At 40.2% G+C, this 16618-nt stretch overlaps 1 protein-coding gene across 8 annotated transcripts in view; it reads right to left on the bottom strand.

Moving 5' to 3' along the window:
• Positions 1 to 16618, bottom strand: part of LYPD6B (LY6/PLAUR domain containing 6B) — a 160989-nt gene that overhangs the window by 19547 nt on the left and 124824 nt on the right. The window contains exon 4 of one of the 8 annotated variants that reach the window (XM_058548932.1): positions 16274 to 16313. The exons of the other annotated variants lie outside the window; for them this stretch is intronic. The gene's annotated coding sequence lies outside the window, so the exon portion shown is untranslated. The remainder of the gene's footprint in view (positions 1 to 16273; positions 16314 to 16618) is intronic. 8 annotated transcript variants of the gene reach the window in all.

Genomic DNA, 16618 nt, shown 5'->3' with positions numbered 1-16618 from the left:
AGAAATGGCTATTCTCTGTTGCCAAGTCTGGAGTCTGGTACCATCACTTGCTGGTTTCCCTAAATCTAGTCTACACCATTGTAAACAGCCCCTTATTAATTTTCTCAAATCACATCCGTCTGAATATGTCATCTTGTTCCTGCCAGGACCCTGACTAAGCCTTGCATCAAGTCTTGAAATACCAGGAAAAGAGCCACTCTGGACCAGTGTCCTGGCTCGTTATAGCATAGCTATGATAGGAACAACTACAGTGAATAAACAGTACCTCTTTACTAGGAAAGCGTAAGAGCAATTGTTACTGTTCAGTTATAGGACACCAACGATTGGATTTCCAGCAATTGATTCATGCCACAAACCAATCACAGTTAAGAATGAAGGCTTTAGAAAAAAAATGAGAATATTAACCAGAAGATAAATCTAGCTAAAGAATATTTTATAATCTCATGCAAAGATCACAACCCCACAAAAATCCACATTTTGCCCCTTCCAGAAAAAGGTGAAACCCCACAAAAATCTTCTGCTCCCACCATCACTGAGAAACATCATTAAATAAGTAGACAGAGAGATAGGCAAGATTCTTGAACTTTAATAAAAGAGCTGAGACAAAAAATACCATATATTGTTATGGAAATAGCACTGAAGCCCACTGAAGCTTTAGTATACTTAAGGCTATACCCTCTTATTGCATTATAGTACCTATAAATATCTGCACAGAGATGTAAATTTAAATGTAATATATTCACTGAAAAAATGAATTAATATTATTAATCATTAATATGGAATATCATTAATACAGAATTCCATATTAATGCAATGGTGCTTTGGCCTACCTTCTCCTTCATAAAAGCTTGTATTTCAGGAAACAACACTAGATTTTCACATGCCATGGGCTTCTCACTTAAATTAAGAACCTTCTCCTGAACTGCCCTCTGGTTATTCTTCTGGTTACCTCTCATCTTCTGCAGTCCCAAACCTTCCCACTGGGATAATGTTCTTGGTAGCCTCATTTGCCAAGAGAAATCCATTACTTCACCTTCCAAAGTTACTCGTAACCACCTTTATTAGTCATTTTCTTTCCTCCTCCTCTTCCACTCCCTGCTACCCTTACTCAAGGACACCCGAAAGGAAAGAAAAAGAAAGTTCAACTTGAAATGTACATTGAGATCTCATCCATATTCTGTACCAATTTCCAGACCATAAAGCTCCTTATTGGCAGAGAAAGTGTTCTACGATAATGCCTAAAATAGTCCCTTTTACCTTGTGCTTAAAACAAGCACAGCTTGAACGTACTTTTTAAAACAGTGGCATGCAACAAGTCAAAGAGGCCAAAAGAGGGATTCTTCTCTTTTCTATTCCCTTTTTGTTAATGGACACAAAGATTCTCTTCACAGAAAGCATCTAAGAGAGAAGACTGGCTTAGAGATTTGACAACATTGACATCTTGAAAGTGAGGGGACTGAGGAAGCACCAATAACCCTACTTATTATTCAGAGTATGCCAGAATGTGGGGCCCCCTGTAATTGACGCCCAGCTCACATCACTGATGGCAAAGATGACTTCTGGCCCACGGAGTAGCAATTCTGGGCTATCACCTTCCACTGGGATAATAACCTCTCCAGCAGCCAGCACGGTGCCTGCACTTCAGGGCTTATCACAACTCGGTAACCTCTCCCCAGCCCCCACCATGGCTGCCCATTACCATTTGCGCTGGATAGATACTCAGTAAGAAATCCTTGAATAAATGTTTGAATAAGGTTGACCTCACCCATTCATTCAGTTTGCAAAGTCCATTCCCCTGACTCAGGCAGACTGATTTCCATTTGCCCTTTGGTGTCTGGGTTTGGACAGCAGTTGGTTACCCAACTCATGGCTGTGCAGTCTCAAATTAGCACACTCACTAGGCCAAATGATTCATCGTCAAGGAACTTTCCCATCTGAAACTAATTAATCTTCCCACATCCCTGTGAGGTAAGTGCAGGGTGCTCATCAGCAAGTTATAAGGAGGAAATTGGGGATGAGGAGGTTATGGGCTATGCCAAAGGTTATTAAGGGTGTCTGCCGGGGAATGAAGTCAGAACGCAGCAATCTGGGTCCAGTCTCTCCACTCACTCCGGAATCCAGGCCTTTTCTCCATGCTCTAACCACTTCATCATTCTCTGGGCTTTTGTGAAGCAGCAGACAAAGTCTAGCAGATAAGTGTATTTTAAAGGTAAAAAAATGTATTATAATTTGCCCCTGCTAAATACTTTAGATGCCTTTCCCACGACAGTTTGTATTAGAAGTCATCTCTCTCAGATCTTTTCCAGTAAAATTATCTTGTTAGGTAGATTTAGTACTGTCTCCTGGAAAGACAGCTGAGAATAATACATCTTCATCCCTCTTCCTGGGAAATGCAAGGCGAGGTTCATTCTCATACCTACAAAGACACAAGCCAGCCCACAGGCAGCCTTGGAGTTCAAGGTTACTGCCTGTCCAGGCCTGTGAATAGCCCAGAGCAGAATGATGGCACAGCCTCCTTGATACACTTTACCCAGGCCCTTGGTGCTCTGCAGCATGCTTCGTATCTCTGATCAGTTCCCCAGAGTTTGCATACAGCAAATATTTCTCTACTTCTCTACCGTCGGCCTTTCTGACTTTGCCAAAGAGAACCAGGATTGGCTATTTCCAAGGGAGAAGCAAGCTTCAACCACCAAAACCATGTCCTTTTTCCTTTACTGGTTCCTCTTCCTCCTCCCACCTCCTAGATAAGGACCTGCCCCAGCTTTCAGGCTTTTATATTATTACTATTTACTTTCCTATAGTGTGTGATTACTATTATTTCCTGAGGGATTAACGTTTACTCTCACACATTCAACTCCCATTCCTTGTTGATTTCTAAATCACCGGGCCTAACCCTGACCGGAACAGGCTGGGCTGTGAACTATAATTTTCTGCCATTTTTACGTAGCATGAGTTGGAGTAGATGACTATTTCATTTGGGGAATGACTAGTCCTGATAGACATTAAAACATTCTCTTATGCTACAGTAATTAAAACAGTATAATAGTAGCATATGAGTAGACAGGCAAATGGAACAGAACAGAAAGTCCCGAAATGACTCAAATACACATGGGAATTTGTTATATGGTAAAGGTGGCTTCTCAAACCAGTAAGGTAAGGACATACTTTAAGAAGTTGAGTTGGGACAATTAGGTAGCCAGGAAAACATAAGGTTAGATACATAGTTCGTACTGTACACACAGAAAACAAAGCCATAAAAGTTCCAGAAGAGAAAATTTGAACACAGAATGGTATTAGATAACCTTTTTCTCATTTTTACACCAGTAATTCTTTAAGATTATGTTCTAAAAAGTTCTTATATGTTATTGATATATATTGATGCACTTACAAAGAAAATAATATGATGCCTGGGGTTTGCTTTAAATATTGTCAAAATGGCTGAGAAAAAGGTAAAATAATATTGGCAAAATATATTCTTAATATTGAAGCTGGATGCTGGGTACTTGGGGTTCATTATACTAGTTTCTTCAATTTGTATATGCTTAAAATTTTCCATAATAAAGTGGTTTTTTAAAAAGTACTAGAAGAAAATATGAGTGACTTCTTGGAGTGGAGAAAGGCCTTTCTAACTATGATTCGAAACTCAGAAGTCATAAAATTAAAGTTTGATAAATTCAATTACATTAAACAACAATAACTTCTGCATGACAAAAAAAATACCATAAGCAAAGTCAAGAAACAAATAACCACCTGGGGAAAATATTTTCAACTCATATCGCAGACAAAACAATGAATAATCTCAGTAATATGGAAAGAGCTACTAGAAACCAATAAGAAAATTATCAGCAACCCAACAGAAAAATTAGCAAAGAACATTAATAGACATTTCATAGAAAAATAAATAAAATGGCCTTTCAACATCATGAGAAAAGTTGAGCACCTTTTCAAGCAAGAGAAGTGCACATTAAAAGTACACTTTATAACTTCCAGATCTTCACTAGTCTGATAAATAGAAATGTTTTCTAACACTTTCCTTTGAGGAGACCATGGGAAATCAGTCATTTTTATGTATTACTGGTGGGAATGGGACCCCTAAGGAGCAACTTGGTAACATTACTAAAATTTCAAATGCATTTACCCTTGACCCAAAATCTCACTTCTGGGAATTTTTTCTACAGATAGCCTGCGTACATGCACAATAATATATTGCCATGATAGTCACTGCCACACTGTTTGTACTAGCAAATGATTGGAAACAACCCAAGTGTCCATCAAAAGGAGTATGTGTGTGTGTGTATACATACATATATATATATATACACACAGACATATATATAGCCAGCCCTGGTGGTCTAGTGGTTAAGATTCAGCGCTCTCATCGCCACAACCCAGGTTCATTTCCATTCAGGGACCATCCATCTGTCAGTTGTCATACTGTGCCGGTTGCGTGTTGTTGTGATGCTGAAAGGCACGCCACTGGTATTTCAAATACCAGCAGGGTCACCCATGGCGGACAGGTTTCAGCAGAGCTTCCAGACTAAGAAAGACTAGGAAGAAGGACCTGGCCATCCATTTCCAAAAAAATTGGCCATGAAAACCCTGTGACTAGCAGCAGAGCATTATTTGATATTGTGCCAGAAGGTGAGAGGATGGTGCAAAAACACCGGGCAGGGTCCCACTCTGCTGTACACAGGGTCACTAGGAGTCAGAATCCACTTGATGGCACTAACAACAAAAGTACAAGTATATACATATACAAATATATACATATATACAATGGAATATGATGCAGCCATTTAAAAAAAATGAGGATGCTCCCTATATCCTGCTGTGAAAAAAATTCTAGGACATAGATATATATATGAATGGACATGGATGGATATAGAGATACGAATACCTTATGCCATTTTTTGTGTTAGAGAGGGAATGGAATAAAAAATACAATATGTATTCACTTATATATGCATAAATATACCCAGTACCAAGTAAGGAAGATCAACAGCCAGGAAAGCACTGCTTCCTTCAGAACAGAAGCGTTATATCCATTCAGGTATATTGTGATTGTTGACTCTTAGCAACACATCTGTCTTACACTATAGGCTAATTTGGTGCTACTTTTTTCATTCCCAAGGTCCATTTCTATCTTGCCCCCACTGCAGACCCCAGATTCCATGATTAGAAGGATTTATCTAAACTGGATGTAGAAAATAGTTACCCATTTTTAAGATTAAAAATGCACAATTGCCAGGAAAAGTGTCTGACCCACACAAAATAACTAAATCATTACATTAACATGATATATAATTTTGACAAATGCAAAAAAAACAGTTTTTATACACTCATTAGCCCACATTGTTTTATTGCCCCTAAATGAACAGTTTCTGTTAGGCTCTTTGAAACATGACAAATAGCTCATCTCCTATGACTCCATTTGAGATTCTAGGATCCCTGATTTCAAGCTTTCAAGTAGACAAGGGGAGGTAGCCTGGGAAGCCTCTCTCTTAGCCCCTGGCATGAAGGCGTCATCGGTAAGAGGGGGCTATAACCCACTCCCACAGGAAAGGATGCGATGGTGCCTTATGCACATATAGTGAGGGGGAAATTCCTGTTAGCTAAGTGACAAGCTAAATATTTTGCCTTACCTGGGCTATTTCTCAGCATTTCAGTTTCTTTACATATAGAATTGAGTGTTAAAAGTTAGTGCTAACATTAGGCAAGTTACTTAACTTCCCCATGCCTCAGTTTCCTCCTTGTAAAAAGGAGATAATAAAAAACAATGACCTCAAGTGAGTGACTTAATATGTCTCAAGCACTTAGAATAATGTCTGGAAGATGGTACAAACTCAATAAATATTAGCTACCCACTTGTAACATCTTGGAGGTATGTTTAAAACCCTCTCTTTGGAGCCAGACTTCCAGGGCTACCTCCTGAGAAGTTACAGAATACATCCTCTGTCACCATTTTCCTTAGACTAATTAGCTGTAGTACAAATGGAAATTGTTTTCTTTCATAATTTCAACTCTACTAGTGTTGAATGATTTACATAATCCTGGAGTTAGGAGGTCCCAGAACTGCATTCCTTTCTTTGGCAAATTTGTACATCTTCCTCCAAAGGCAGTATTTGTCCACCACCTCTTGTCTGAGAAATGACTTCAGGCTAGGGTTAGGCGGAGAATGTCAATCCCTTTCCCCACCCTCCAAGCAAGGGCTTTGGAATACCGGGGAGCAGAGGAAGGCACTGCGCACAGACAGGGCAGAACCAACCAGCCCACGCCTTGACAAGAGAGTTTAGAAGAGACCCTGGGTGTGGCCTATTTACAAATAGAACAGTGATGCAGTTAGACTCCAGGATCCGGCACCTCTGAGCCTCTAGTTCCATCACCGGGGATATTAAATTGTCATGATCTGAAAGTAAATGCGACAAAAGAGTGTTGATAATCAGTGGTATAAATGTGTGCTTGTCTCTTTCCTGCAGTCTCTTCTTAACACCGTCCAAACAGGAGAGCAAAGGAACTGGGAACGATGCACCCAGGAAGAGACCATCTGGAAAGTCACAAAAGTGCTCCCCTAAATCATGTGATCTGTGCGAAGCAAATGGAATCAAGCTGTGTCCCTGATGCAAAATAAGAGGACATTTTGCCGGCTAATTATTTGAAAAATATACCTTTGCCAGACTCAAAATTTTCACCCAGTATTTCTTTCCTTATACTTTCCTCATTTAAAATGTACATTTTAATTAATTTCATAAGATAATCCAATTTATACACTCTAAATGGACTAAACACATTTATTCAGTTATTCAATCAATATTGATAGACCACCTACTATGTGCCAGACATCGTTTTGTTCATTGATGTAGCTTCGGTCCCTGAAACAAAGTTCCTGCACGGAGATCTGACTCTCCAATGATTTGTTAATGGTTTCCTCCATGCATCCTCACACAGAATAGTCTCCTTTTTAAGCTAACATTTATCGAGGGCTTGTCAGTGTCAGACACCTAACACCATTAATTCATTTAATTCTCACAACACCCCTGTGAGGTGGGTGCTAATATGATCTCCACTTGACAGGTGAGAAATTTCAAGTTTTAAAGAGAGGAATTTGAAATTTAAAGAAGTTTAAAGTAACTTACCCGAGGCTACAAAGCTAGTAAATCATGGATAAAATTTAAAATTCAGGTCCAATTCCAAACTCCTTCATCCTATATCCCTACACTATACTGCCTCCCAAACTTCTTCAATGGCAAGCTATGATGGATATATTTGGTTTATAATAGTCTCTTCTACATTTTCTTTGTTTAGTTTGCTGTGATTCTCATCTTCTGTACAATGCCTTTCGAGCTTCTAGAAAATGATCACTTAAAAACAATTGTATCAAGTCATGCAACCATGACAGTGCAGGCCAAGAAATGACAGCCATTTGTACATAAATATTTAAATATATGCACTACACTCCATTTAGTGCATTATTCAAATTCTGGGCTTACACAAAAAGGTTTCCGGAACTTACCAGCTGCTTCCTTTTGTGATCTCAATGATTCTCACCCAAACAAGACTCAAAGGACCCATTTTCCAAATCAGCTTCCTTATATTTACACCTGGTCATTGATGTCATTTGCTTTTATTTCTGCGAACCCCAAACTGACTAGGGAGGAGAATCAATTTGAATTCTCTCTCCCTAATTGCTTCCTTTCCTTTTCCCCAAACCTTTCATTTTTTTTTTTTTTTCCGTAAAATGTCCTAAGCCAAACCACAGTTCAGTGAAGAGAGTGTGATTAAGCAAATTATGAACCTGCTCAGGGAGTCACTGTAATTGCTCTCATCAGGGATACTGACCTGGCTCTGCTCCTAGGAGGCCTGGCCGCTCTAGAACACCTGCTCCCTGTCTGTGGGTGGTGTGTCGGCGGGTGGCAATCACTGCTATTTTCCAAGGCTAATGGAGATTGTTCAAGTTTGGGGCTTCAGAGCCTAACCATTCTCCTCCATTTCTTTAATTGGTCCACTGAGAAAACCCTGCCTTTAACCCCTGAATGCCCCCAGAAGCCCATGCAACTGTTCAGGCTGCGGTGCCAGATTCTCCAGTGGGAAGAAGAATCTGTGCAAAGGGAGGTACCTGTCTCCCCTCTCACCATATTCAAGCTCCCCGAAGGCAGGAGTCCTCTCTCATCTCTAGCAATGGGCGTGGCACAGAGTGGTGCCCAGATGTTGGCTGAATATTATAGAATGAAGAAAGGAGGTGTGAAAGTCAAGTCACCTCTTCTTTTAAGGAACACTTTATGGGACAAGGGATTTAATAATAAGAAAAAAAATACTTGCATAGGGGATGTGCATATCACATACTACACTTAAATGAGAAGACTGAAAAGACAGGGACTTGTGAGTATTAGTCACATGGCTAGTGCTCAGCATATATTTTACAGCAAAGATTATCTCATTTCTCACTATTAACTTGAAACAGTTAAAGGCTACAAGTCTGTATGAGAGAGAGAGAGAGGTTGAAGTACGTAAGTATCCAACTGACATCGAACCAGGAGCTTTCCTCAGGAAAACAGCAGCAGCTGCAATAATCAGCATTCTAACAAGCTTGATTTGGTTATGAAATCCTTCAAGGAAAATTCCAGAACCTCAGGAATTTACCACTTTAAGGAGGCCTACTAGGTAGTTGTTTATTAAAACACTGCCACCCTGCTTAGGCTTTTACGTAACTTTGTATACCTTTTGGCAATGGTAGCTCATGAAGGGAAGTAGAGAGAGCTGTTCCAAGAATCTCCTTGGGTCTGGGTTCACTGGGCCCTGCAGGAGGACAGATCTAAGAACACTTGGCGACGTTCTGCAGCTGCAGCATGGCCACACATTGATGAATGTATTCCTCGCATTTGGCTTCCTTTCACGTGGGTAATTATGTTGAGCATTGGATTGGAAAGTGTCATGTTTTGGCATCATCAATCCAAATTTATCTTTGGAGTTTTCCTTAGCTGAGAAAGTACTAATCAAATAAACTTTTAAAATTGAAAATGCATATATATAAGTATATATATATACACGCACATATACATGTATTTGTATGTGTGTACATATATATATATATTCTTTTTTTGTTTTTCCTCCCCAAAGCCCCAGTGCATGGTTGTATATCTTAGTTGTAAGTCATTCTAGTTCTTCTATGTGATTCGCCACCACAGCATTGCAACTGACAGACGGGTGGTGTGGTTCCACGACCAGGAAACGAACCCAGGCCACCAAAGCAGTAAGCGCCAAACTTTAACCACTAGGCCATCAGGGCTGGCTCTATATATTCCTTTTTTATTCATTTAATAAACATTCTTGAGCACCTACTGTGTACCGTATGAGGAACCAGAAATAAAAATTTAAGTAAGACAGGGTTCATGCCCTAAACTGATTTGAATACAGTGATGAAGGCAGTCCATGTACAAATGGCAGACACGTGGCAGTTGCTATAGGGACAATGGATTATGGAGAATGATTAACTTTACTACATTTCCTTTTCTAAAAATGCTAGTGACTCCCGTAGCTTTTGTAGGTAGCAAAACATATTGTTAACACTGAAACCATGCAGGAGGCTCCAAAAATAAGCAAATCTGCAAAGAACAAATATACACACATTTGGTTTGGCCAAGTAGAGGAAACGTCTTAGGAAAAAATTTTTTTCTTTAAAAAAATGAAGCAGTGCGCTGGCTGAGACTTGGCGCAGATATTACCACAGTGAATGAATGGGTGCAGACAGGCGCTTACATCTACAGCACTGACCAGGCATCATGTTGAGGCTCAGTCTACACATCCTAAACCAGGACTTGGGTATCCTGGTAGTTTGAGGATTTTCAGCAAACTCATAGCTCCCACATCCCCATTCTTGGTTTGGAAATTTCACCCTTCCAACAAAGTTCAATTCTTCCAGAAGCATAAAGTACACTACACATATCAAGCTTGAAAGAGGGAAAAATCAAGTTTTACTGATCACTAGGCTTACCCATCACAAATTAAATCCCCAGTGTAGTAAGAGGTAGCCAGTATACCCCTCCACCCCGAGAGTTTACTGCAACATGTTCACCTTATTTTCCTGAAGGCATTCTAGTTATCAAAAACAAAAGGTGCATTTCCCTGTGATCTAAATGAAATAATTTTCACATACATGAAGTATTTGCCATCCCCATACTGAAGCCCTAAGAGCATCCACTCTTACAATGCATGTAACTTAAGAACCTATTTTCAGAGAATATAACTGACTATGAAAAAATTGAATGCAAAGTCACGTGGACTGTTAAAATACGTAATCTCCTGAAGCCAGCAAATGGCTCTTTTGCTATTTCAGACTGAAGCAGCCTTCTCAGTGAATCCCGGTGAAGTTATGATAGTCTGGGCAGCATCCTCACTCACTGGGACTTTCTCCCTATTGGTTGTGAGCACACACAGAGTTTTAATAAAGGTTACACCGACTCGAGGACTGACTGCCAAATTCACTCCAACTGGTCCTAGAACTGAGTTCACCTTGAGTTAGTTTCAAGAGAGTATCTCACCCAAACGATATATTTACCCAGTTTCTAAGGTCTTCCACATCCCTTTTAAATCCTTAGAATTTCAATCTTGCTTTGGGAGGATGCAGAATTTCAAGTATCCTTTTGATAATTAAAGAACCTCTACTGCCAGCATACCAAAAATAGTAGGTACTTGGAGAACATCAGAGATCAAAGTTCTAGGAAACAAATCCATATGAAGTAGCTACTGAGTGGTCAGCAGTTTGATAACCACTGTGGAGTTTTAAAATATAAGAAAAATCTTTGACCTAAAGAACTGATGAGAATAGACATCACACATGAAATAACTGGAGTGAATATAAGGTGTGATTAATAACAAAAACAAGTGCTATAGGCTACAATAAGTGATAATAATACCTTATTATTATTTAAGAACACAAGCTGGATAATGAAGAGTGCTTAAATTAGATAAAGTGCGTTCACATAGAATATCTCTTTTGATTCTTACAACCACATGGTAAGGTAGGCAAGGGAAATACTGTGTTATTAACCTCATTTTACAGATGAGGAAAATGTGACCCAAAGAGGTCAAGGGCTCAGCCAAGGACAACTTGCATGTTGTGTCCAAGTGGCAGAATTCCAGGACTACTGTCCTAGCATTGCCTCCTTGTTCTGTAATTTTGCTGCCATATCATGCAGCCTCCTTGCTAAGTACCATGGGATGGAGACGAGGGAGCATGGAAGGACTTGAGGGTGAACTGTAAGGGGTACTGGGAAGCAACAAAAAGGAGGTAGAGTCTTCATGGGGAGATAGGCAAAGAGCATGGCCATGGGGTTGGAGGCAGAGAATAGGGAGAGAATGACTTACTGACATGGGATGTATGTTAGAAGGAAGTGGGAAATAGGGTTTGATAGGAAAATTAAATAATCAGGGAACTTTTAGAAAGTTAGAATTAGGAGTTGAATTTTGGTCTTTCAAACAATTAAACTATCTTTTGAAGAAGGCTGACATGATCAATATAGAGTTTAAGAAAGTCAACATGATGTTCACGTGGTAGAGGGGTTAAAGAGGTGGCAGGCGTGGGGCAAAGAGTTTGGGTTTCTGGAATTCAGGACGGGGGGCAGAGGGGCTGGTATAGTTCTGAGATGTTGAGATGGGTAAGCTTTACAGAATTCATCACCCACATTCATCTGCACATCACTGAACAACAGCAAAATACTCTAAAGCAACAATAAAAATACTCTGGTTACCAGGAATAGGGCATATAAAAGAGAAGGATGATTAGTGCTTGCAAATTTATGATGGATTAAGTCATTTTAGTTCGGTCAACTTAAAACTTGTAAGATACGCTGTCTCCAGGATTCAGGATTGACAAAGGTACAATTACCTGCATTTTCAGGCCTTGGTTTAGTGTGACTTCCTACACTCAGGCAGCCTGTTATCAGGCTGGACTGGAGGTAGCCCCACAGGCCTGCTGGGGTTCCAACAGATGAGGGGCTTTGAGTGGGGTGGGGGTACTCTTGGTCTCACAACCAGAATTAAATGAGAATAGGTCTAATTTTGTAAAATTGCTTTTATTATGATATTTTTTAAAATTTCATTTGGGTAAAGGGTTCCATAGCTTAAAACATCTGAGAAGCCACTGATCTAGTCCAATCCCAGGCACAGACAGATTCGAAAGGAGGACAGAGAGGTGTAGGGCCCGCTCCAAGATCACAGAGCGGGTGAGGCCACCTGAGGGGTATTTTCAACTGCTTTCACTTGGGTACTGAAAAAGCTTTTGAACAGCAAAGGAAATAATCAACAAAATGAAAAGGCAACCTATGGAATGGGAGAAAATATTTACAAATCAATGTCTAATAAGGGGTTAATACCCAAAATATGTAAGGAACTCATATAACTCAAATAGCGAAAAAAACAATCTGATTAAAAAATGAGCAAAGGATCTGAATAGACATTTTTCCAAAGAAGGCATACAAATGGCCAACAGGCACATGAAAAGGTGCTCAACATCACTAATCATCAGGGAAATGCAAATCAAAACCACAATGAGATATCATCTGTTAGGATGGCTATTATCAAAAAGACAAGAGATGACAAATGTTGGCGAGGATGTGGAGAAAAGGAAACCTTTGTGCACTGTTGGTGGGAGTGTAAATTGGTATAGCTACTATGGAATACAGTTTCAAGATTCCTCAAAAAATTAACAATAGAATTCCCATATGATCCAGCAATCTTGAGGGTATACCACTGAAGGAAACAAAACCGGTATCTCCAAGAGATATCTGTATTCCTGTGTTCATTGCAGCATTATTCACAATAACCAAGATACGGAAACAACCTAAGCGTCCGTCAACAAATGAATGAATAAAAAAAAATGTGGTATATATTTTCTTGGTATATGCGTGTAGAATATTATCAGCCACAAAAAACAAAGAAATCCTTCCATTTGCAACAACAGGGATGGACCTTGAGGGCACTATGCTAAGTGAAATAAGCCAGACAGAGAAAGGCAAATACAGGATGATCTCACTTATACCTGGAACCTGAAAAAGTCGAAATCATAGAACAGAGAGTAGAATGGTGGTTGCCAGGAGCTGGGAAATGTGGAGATTCTAGTCAAAGGGCACAAACTTTCAGCTATAAGATAAATAAGTTCTGAGGATCAAATGTATAGCATGGTGATTATAGGTAATAATACTGTATTGTACACTTGAAATTTGCTAAGTGAGTAGATTTTAAGTGTTCTGACCACGAGAAAAAGGTAGCTATGCAAGGTGATGGATGTGTTAATTCACTTGATTTGGGTCATCATTTCACAGTGTATACATATATCAAATCATCATGTTGTACACCTTAACACAACTTTGTCAATTTTACATACCATTTTATTTGTCAATTTTACCTCAATAAAGCTGGGGTGGGGAAAGTGAGATCTGGGCAACTGAGAACTCGGAAAACAAAAATCATTTAATGTCCTTTGAAGCCCCGGGGCTGGGATTCCTTCCAGGCCCTTTACTGTGCCTGAGGCAGAGCCAGTGCCCGATGCCCTAGGAAGACCAGCACGGGCAGCAGGGGCACAGATGGGGACACAGCCGCTGCACACACCCAGCCAGGGTGGGCTCAGAGCAGTGGGCGCAGTGCACACCCGGAGCTTGTTTCAGTGTTAGGCCTCCTGCTAATCAATAAACTTGGGGTGCTTCCAGTAAGAAAAGGGTCTGGTTAACACTTTTCTCCAACTCATTCATTTTTCAGTGCTTGCTTATTGCTTTTTTCCCTCACTTTAGTCTCCTTTTGCAGACTAAGACAACCCCCCCACAACACAAAAAACACCACCACCAACGACAAAAAAGCCACCTTAAGAAAAGGGATGTGTGTGCCCTGGGGAAGATAAAGAAGCGCTGCAGGTTTGGAATTCTCGTTACTAAAGAATTATGACCCAGAAGCAGAGGATCATTAAATCGGCTGGTTTCACTTGTATAACAGCATATAACGTTGTACCTGCTACTGCGTTGCCCGCTGAATCAGGAAGTTTAGGGGAAAAAAAGCCCCGCAGAGCCCCTAGTAAATCTGTCTTTTTGTATTCCAATCATGAAAAGTATTCCCCCGCCTTCTTCACCCAGGGCCTACCATCATCTTAACTGTGTTTATCGAGACAGACAGTGTCTTTGCTGAAGCAAAAGCATTTCTCTTCTTTGACAGCAAACACTGATTAAATCTTCCCAGAGAAAAGAAAACCAGAACCCACCTTCTCACCAGTTACAAAGGGACAGACTTTCCATTTCTGGTATTTCCTTTTCTCGTTGTCAAGAAAAATAAACAAAAGCGATAGAATTTTGTAGAAATTTTCTCCTGAAGATATAGCTGTTTTCATTTTAACTTAGACTAAAAGATTTCTTACCAGTTTTGTGAATTATCTAATCTAACTAAAAGAACTCCTAAACTAACTATGCTACTGATTATAAATTTAGGAAAACCATGCTGAATAGAGAAGATATACAGACCAACAAAACAAGATGAGCTTTCCCCTGGCAGGACTGCACATCACCATTTCAAGACAGAGAATGCTGAGGGGTTGTGACTTTGCTTGCAACAACATTAGTGGCAAGAGACATTTCCAAAAGGGACTGTAATTTATGAATTCAGAGCATCTCTCTGTGAACTGATTAACTCCTCGATATCCAGAACACCCAGTTTAAAAAATAAATCAAAATGACCTCTTGGGCACTCACCAACACGGCAAACAGAAGTATATCCCAGTAGAAATCTGGGGAAAAAAATTATGTTTGTGGCATACCTGCTGATATGAGCAATAGAGCCTGTTTTTTAAATCACCCCATCAGGAATATAAAATCTCCTTCAAAGAAGTTATGCAGCTCTCTGTGCTTCATGAGAAATTCACCAACACGGACACTCCAGATTTTACAACAGTTATTGGCACTGTCAGCCAGCTGCTGAGAGTGACTGAGATGCGTGGACTTGGTTTAAGAGGTGAAATATCTTGTGTTGCCTTTGAAAGTCATCTGCATAATTGCAGAGCTTTCTAAGACCCATAAGTATGCCAGGAGATACTGAAGGTCTCTGGTCCCCGGGGTCTGGTAACTTAATGCACAAACTTCCCTTTCGATTCTTCCTAAACCATGTCACTTAAGCATCCGCTGTGGGAGAGGAAAGCAGGCCTCCCAGCATGCACTTCTCTCTCTTTCCTGCCACTAGTCAGTGATTCTCAAATCACTGGGTACATCTGGAACTTTCTTGCCTTGCGCCCAAACTTGGAAATTTACAAATTGGCTAATAAAGAAACAACAAGTAATCTCCCAATAATTGTAGCAGCCAGATAAGAATGAAAACTGATAGATGTACACTTTCATTCTTCAGCTGGATAAGAAAAGTAATTTCCATCCTACCAAGCTCCAAAGGGCTGCCTTTCATCTCGTCGGGAAGGCGGAAAGCATGCTTTGTGCAGACTGGCTTGGCCTCTGACGGATTTATTGACAAGACCTACTGGCTGGAGTAAGTGCAGGCATACACCACTGTTGAGAAAGAGAAGACTCTATACCACCGACAGGTTTCCAGGACCTCATAAAACAGTTGTTTGCTTTAGAAGATCATGTCTACAATGCGTTAGTATCCGGAGGAAAGCATTAAAGGCATTTCTCAAGTTTAAAGGAAAACAAAATTTCAAAAGCAAGGTGAGTTAGCTGCCAGTGTCTGCCTGAAGTCGCCGGAGATGCTGTTCTTTAACTCAGACAGACTCTGCTCTGTGAACAGGGCATGGACTCTGCATAGCTTCCGTCACTTTGGTTGTTTGTCATGGGTTAAAAGGACAGGACATACAGGTAGCACTGTTTAGTCTCATTTGGGAGGGATGGAAGAGGGTAAAATGATAGAAAACTGAGTTAATTTTGCACTGACCTCTCTCGATCACAGCAGTGACAAGATGCTGCCTTAATAATATTTTACATTTTCCATAGATGAAAAATAAATATTAAAGGTCTGACATTATTGGTTAGCAATAAAGGAAAGAACAAGGAACCACTGTCTACACGTTGCATTCTATCTAAAAAGGCTGAGCTGGAAGCCTAATTACTTCTCAGCCCGAGTACTGAAATCTCTAGTCTCCAATGGAACACAAGTTATTCTCAAGCTTAGTGCATCCTGGATTTAACCAGAGTCAGGGAGACCTGGTTCAGATCCTGAACTTAGGCTCCACTCATCACTGGTAGGAACCACTTAATCTCAGCAAGCTGCTTAACTTGCTCAAGACTCAGTTTCTCACCTGTAAATCAGGACAGTAAAATTTCCATTTCAGGGCTGTGCTGAAAAGTAAATGATAAGAAACAGTGAGAATTAAGTGAATTAACAATAAAGTATGTTTCACAATGTCTGGCCTATAGTAAGTGCTCAATAAATGTTAGTTCCCTTCCAATTTTTTTCCTTTTTCGTTTCGATTGTGGCAAAGAAACTCTCGGAGGAAGGAGACAGTGCCAGGCCATGTGAGAAGTAGACACTGTGTGAGCTTCCTTGTTGTTCGGGTGGTAAACTTGGCTGAACTTAGTCCTGTCAACAGGCTCTGCGGACCGCCTGCTGAAGTTGCTCATTGCAGGGAAGGTGTAATGAAGTG

Source organism: Diceros bicornis, chromosome 10 (assembly GCF_020826845.1).
Source record: "Diceros bicornis minor isolate mBicDic1 chromosome 10, mDicBic1.mat.cur, whole genome shotgun sequence".
NCBI lineage: Eukaryota > Metazoa > Chordata > Mammalia > Perissodactyla > Rhinocerotidae > Diceros > Diceros bicornis.
The sequence above is the reverse complement of the archived record's forward strand: the minus strand, read 5'-3'. Positions and strand labels throughout refer to the sequence as shown.